The 5,360-nt window shown below is 38.9% G+C and overlaps 1 non-coding gene across 1 annotated transcript; it reads right to left on the bottom strand.

Moving 5' to 3' along the window:
* Positions 1 to 4,294: 4,294 nt before the first annotated feature.
* LOC141411279 (small nucleolar RNA SNORA40) lies at positions 4,295 to 4,420 on the bottom strand. The gene has a single exon (XR_012436071.1). It is a non-coding gene; the product is annotated as a small nucleolar RNA SNORA40 (small nucleolar RNA).
* Between the last annotated feature and the right edge of the window lie 940 nt (positions 4,421 to 5,360).

The following is a 5,360-nucleotide window of genomic DNA, read 5'->3' on the forward strand; positions in this document are numbered from 1 at the left end:
AGTTACATGTAATAAGTTCCACTTAGAGGATTTTATTTCAATTGACAAATTTCTGCTTTTTTTTTACTTTTTAAATTTTTTTTCCCAGGAGGAGGGGAGTCCAGGGTTTGAACCCAGGGCTTCATGATTGTTAGGGAGGCACTTTACCACTTCAGCCACATCCCCAGCCCTTTTTGCTTTAAATTATTTTCCAGATAGGATCCTGTGCTTTTCCTTCCTTCCTTCCTTCCTTTCTTCCCTCTATCCTCTTTTCCTCCTTCCCTCCCTTCCTTCCTTTCTTTTCTTGCCAAGCAAGCTCAGAAATAAATTTGTGTTTTGTTCAGTAATTGTCTTTCACAGATTCTGATCTGTAGTTGTGGCCTCTTAGTGCATTGCTTGTACTCTCCATCTTCTAAAGATGCTTGGAGCATCTCTGCAGGCTCGGATTCCTGCTGAGAGAGAACTGCTAACACATGGTGCTCTGCTGACCACCTTGGCGTGCTACCTTTTCCTCCTTTTGTAGTCTGAACAGATGGTCACAGCTAAAGGACTGTGTTCCTCGGTCCCCAGGTTGTTTTTTTACCATCTTGAAAACTTTTCGTACTGTTACTCATTTCAGCTAACTCCTAATTCTCTTTTATATCATGGCTCAAGTTACATAAAACAGCTTTTCCCGGGGTCTTTCTATGAAGCCTTAGCTGGCCTCAAACTCACCAATGTAGCCCAGGCTGGCCTTGAACTCATTATCCTCCTGTGTCAGTCTCTCAAGTGCTGGGATTGCAGGCGTGGACCTCAACCCCTGGCTTAAAACAGCTTCTTTATCAATCTCAGAATTTATAGAAATTCTGTGGGCTGGGAGCATGGCTGAAGTGGTAGAGTATTTGCCTAGCAAGTTTGAGACTCTGAGTTCAAGTCCTAGAACTGCTCCCCCCAAAAGCCCCAAAAGTATTATATTATTTTCTTCAGAACATTAAAAAATATATTTAAACTTAAAGTTCCCCAACAATTAAATGTCATATCACTGCTTTCTTTTTTTGCAGGAATGTCAGAGAGCATGTAAATTCTTAAATAACCAGGTAAGTTTGTTTTTCTTTCCATCATTATCAGTACTTAGAAGGGGAGTGAGAGCTCAGACAAATAAAGGGAAAGACACAGGAAATGTGAAATTGTGTTTGATGGTTTTGCTGTGCTGGCTACTCTTCCAATTTACATCTTCTGTTTAATAAAACTCTAAATTATTATTTATGGATTAAAATTCTCATACTACCAAAATTGCTAATTTATGGAAGAATTAAACCTTGTGAATCCATCTGAAAAGAATTATTATACAATTTCTTGAAAATATTGCAGATAGTTAGTTTTACTATCAAATTTCTATTACATGTTCCTTACCAAAATTATCTGAGAAAGAAATTTTTTAAGAAACAAAACACTCATTTGAATCCACATAACTTTGAGCTTTAAAATATCTCTGAAGTTACTTTTTTAAATTTCTAGTTTTCAGAAGTTTTACTATAAAGTATAACTGTATTTCTTTTGCAAGGATTCATAATGGTTCTTCATTAGCACTATGAATTAATACTTTTCATCATTTTTGGAAAATTATTAGCCATTATCTCACCAAATATTATTCCTCTGCTCCCTTTCTACTTTTCTTAAATTACAAATACACATTGGTTCCCATATTGTCTCCCATGCCTAATTCCCATCCTTTTGTTTGACTGCACTTCCATATGAATATTTCCTTCTGATTCACTTCCAGGTCACTAATCTTGTCTTCTGTTTTATTTACTATAATATTAAACCAATCTATTGAATTCTTAATTTTAGGTTTTTTCTTTACTTTTCAGTTCTAAATGTCCATTTGATACTAAAAGTTATCATCCTATTCTTGAATCTCTTAGCATTTTAATTGTAGTTATTTTAAATTAAGTGTCTAGCAACTCCTCTTTGGGGATCTCCTGAAGGCCTAATTCTATTGTCTACTTTTTCTCTTTGTTTTTCACTGAGTCTTGCCTTTGTGTTTTTTTTTTTTTGAGGAGGCCTGGTTATTTTGATTGAGTGGACAGGGATATTGTTTAGGAAAATTGTAGAAGGTATTTAAGATTTTCCACCAGAGAGAATTTACTTATTTCCTCTTGTGCTGTAGGCTTGGACATGACCTTCCCAATCCTCCTTAAATTAGTCAGAGACAGTGAGGACTAGAACAAGTCCCCTGGTTCACTCCTAGTTTGCTTACATGTCCTCTTCTCTCTGGTATCTCTTGACTGTATTCTATTCCACAACCCTGAGTATTTGTCAAAATTTCTACCCATACTTTTGGAATGGCCAATTGTCTTGAGGAGAAGCCAAAAGCTTCCCTGGGATGCTTGCCTCACCATAATCTTGGGTCTACAAAACCTCACTGTCTTAGATCCACCAACTTCAAACAGATGCTTTAAAAGAATTATTTTGTCCAGTTCTAGTTTTTCCCCGGAAGAAGCATTAGGAAAACAAGGTTTGAAACAGAACACTCAATTTTCTTTTTAAAGAAATAAAACACTCAGGTTGGTGGAATGGCTTAAACAGTGAAGCACCTGCCCAGCAAGTGCAAGTCCCTGAGTTCAAACCCCAGTATCACACACACACACACACACACACACACACATACACACACACAAATGGCATAAAGAAATGAAACACACTGAGTGCTGGTGCTCATGCCTATAATCCTAGCTACCTGAGAGGCAGAGATCAGGAGACTCACAGTTCAAAGCCAGCCTGGGCAAATAGTTCTTCAAATCCTATCTCAAAAATACCCAGCATAAAACAAGGCTGGAGAAGTGGCTCAAGAGGTAGCGTGCCTACCTAACAAGCTTGAAGCCTTGAGATCAAACCCCAGAACCACCAAAAAAGAAAGGAAGGAAGGAAGGGAAAAAACACTGTAGGGCTGGGATGTAGCTCAGTGGTAGAGTGCTTACCTTGCAGGCACGGGTCTCTGGGTTCTATCCTAGCACCTAGAAAGAAAAGACAAAAAATAAAACACCTTAAATGTTATTGATTTCTATCACACACATGCAAAGAAGTAGAAGTCAATAACAAGTCAATGAAACTAAAAAACACAGTATCTGTTGAACATTTTCCTTTCCTACATATAGAACTTTAAAATATTATTATTGAGCAAATACTCGCTATATGATTTTTTACATGTCAGGTATTTTTAAATGCATTTTGGTTGTGATTTGTGTTTTAACAGAGGACACCACCGGAGGACAAACAAACTACCACAGCCCCACCATTTCTACCAACAACAGAAATTGATCTTTCTCTGGCTGGTAACCCTCCAGTGTCTTTCACCCCTGATGGGCAGGGAGACTCGTGATTAAAGAAGTTCTTCAGGAGTGTTGTAGCCCAAAGCAGCCTCTTCTTCCAATGACTATGACACAGCTGAAGATCCAAGCCATCATCTCACGGCTCCTTGTACCACGGTATACCCTTTCAATGACATGATTCAATAAAAACTTCACATCATGATATTATTTCCAGTGGAATTTCATCATCAGCATTTTAAAGAGGAATCAGGAAAATGACCAAAGCCATCTAGGAAAGAGGGTCTTTTTTTTTTTTTTTTCTGGGAAGTCATATGTGTAGCTAAGAATCAAGGAGTCTATAAGGAAGGAAAAGGAGGTGAGCAGTATAGGGAGAGGGAACCTGGAATCTCTGCCAAACTTGGGGACATGGTGGATGAAGGGAGGAGTCTGTCCCACCCTCCACACCCGAGGCTTTGAAGAAACTAAGTGGGATGTTTCTAGCAAAAACGAGAGGGTATTCTAACCCTTTTCATTGGGGCATAAGTTTATGAAGCCATAAACTTAAATTTTCCTCCTGCCTTAGTTGGGAGGGGAAGTTACATTGTCTCCCTAATCTGTCTATGTGATAGACACAGCAAAAGCAATGAGATTTGGCTCCAGATATATAGTCCCTCTTGTAGGAAAGAGGACAGTAACTCTGGCACATCTTAATTATGAACAGTGACCACAGTCTATTCATCCCTCTTGAATCAAATATTGTTACATGGTATTTGGAATTGTTTTTCTTTTCACCATATTCTTTTTTTTTCCTTGCCTTTTTCTGGTACTGGGGTTTGAACTCGGCCTCACACTTGCTAGGCAGGTGTTCTACCACCTGAGCCACTCAACCAGCCCTTTTTTGTGTTGGGTATTGGGTATTTTTGAGATAGGGTTTTGCTCTTATTGCCCAGGCTGGCCTTAAATCCCTGATCTCTGCCTCCTGAGTAGCTAGGATTACCTGCCTGAGCCACCACCAGCACCCGCACCATGTTCCTTCTTGTATGTATCAAAACTCATACTGTACAATGAGTTGTGGGTTGCAAAACAAGACATTTTTTGTGCCTGCCTAAAAGTCTTTGTCCACATGTTAAACAAAAACACATGAGAGTATTAAATACATGGTATTCTTAAGGGACTTTGGCCTTCTTTGGGAAGTTTCCAAAAGGTTATCTTTACACATGGTTCTAAGAGGATCACATGTAGAGGACAAAGGGAGTCAGTATAGGAGACATGTAGCTACTTCATAGAAATGAGTCTCACCATGAAAAGGACCTTAAAAGTCATTGCATCAACAACACCTGGAGCTTGTTAGGACCATGGAAGAACCCAGGCTGTGCTGCAGACCTACTGAAAGAAGCAGTTTATCTTCATTTAAACAAGATTTCCAGTGCTCCTCAGCCTTATCAGAAAAATATCAACATCTATAGAGACCTCTAGCAATGGAGAATACACTTCATTCAAAATAGCCCAGCTCATATTCATTCTCTGGGCAGCTTTCACCTTCAAATAGTTACTCTTTATGTGAAATTAAAATGTGATCCTGGGTCAACAGTTTGAGGTCACATTGACTAGATCTAGCCTGCATCTCAATGATCCTTCAAATAAAGATAACTCCCCTAGTTACAATTCCCCAATCGTCTACATGGCACAATTTTATCAGGGGTAACAGATGGCAAGTCCTTGGTCTCACCAAAAAAAGAATTCAGGGGATGACACATAAAGAAGTCATTAACAGAGCAGATTTATTTAAGCAAAAGCTATATTTTATTAAAGCAGAAGTGATTATAAAGTGGAAATACATCCCCAAAGGAAACTGAGTGAAGGCAGATTGACCAAGCAGTCAAGTGCCCGAGCCCTAGTCTTAGGTACTTCTGTGGATGTACTAAGGATATGTATATAATTGTGAAGTTTTCCAGGAGATAAGAGGGTACTTCCAGGAACCAGGAGTAGCTTTCCTAATATAGTGCCCTCAGATTTGAGGGAAGGTGTATACATGAACCCATAACTATAATGAGATGTACATGAAGCCTCTAGTTAGCTTCTAGAGTTGGG

The sequence above is a fragment of the Castor canadensis genome, chromosome 9 (genome assembly GCF_047511655.1).
Source record: "Castor canadensis chromosome 9, mCasCan1.hap1v2, whole genome shotgun sequence".
NCBI classification, from domain to species: Eukaryota; Metazoa; Chordata; class Mammalia; order Rodentia; family Castoridae; genus Castor; species Castor canadensis.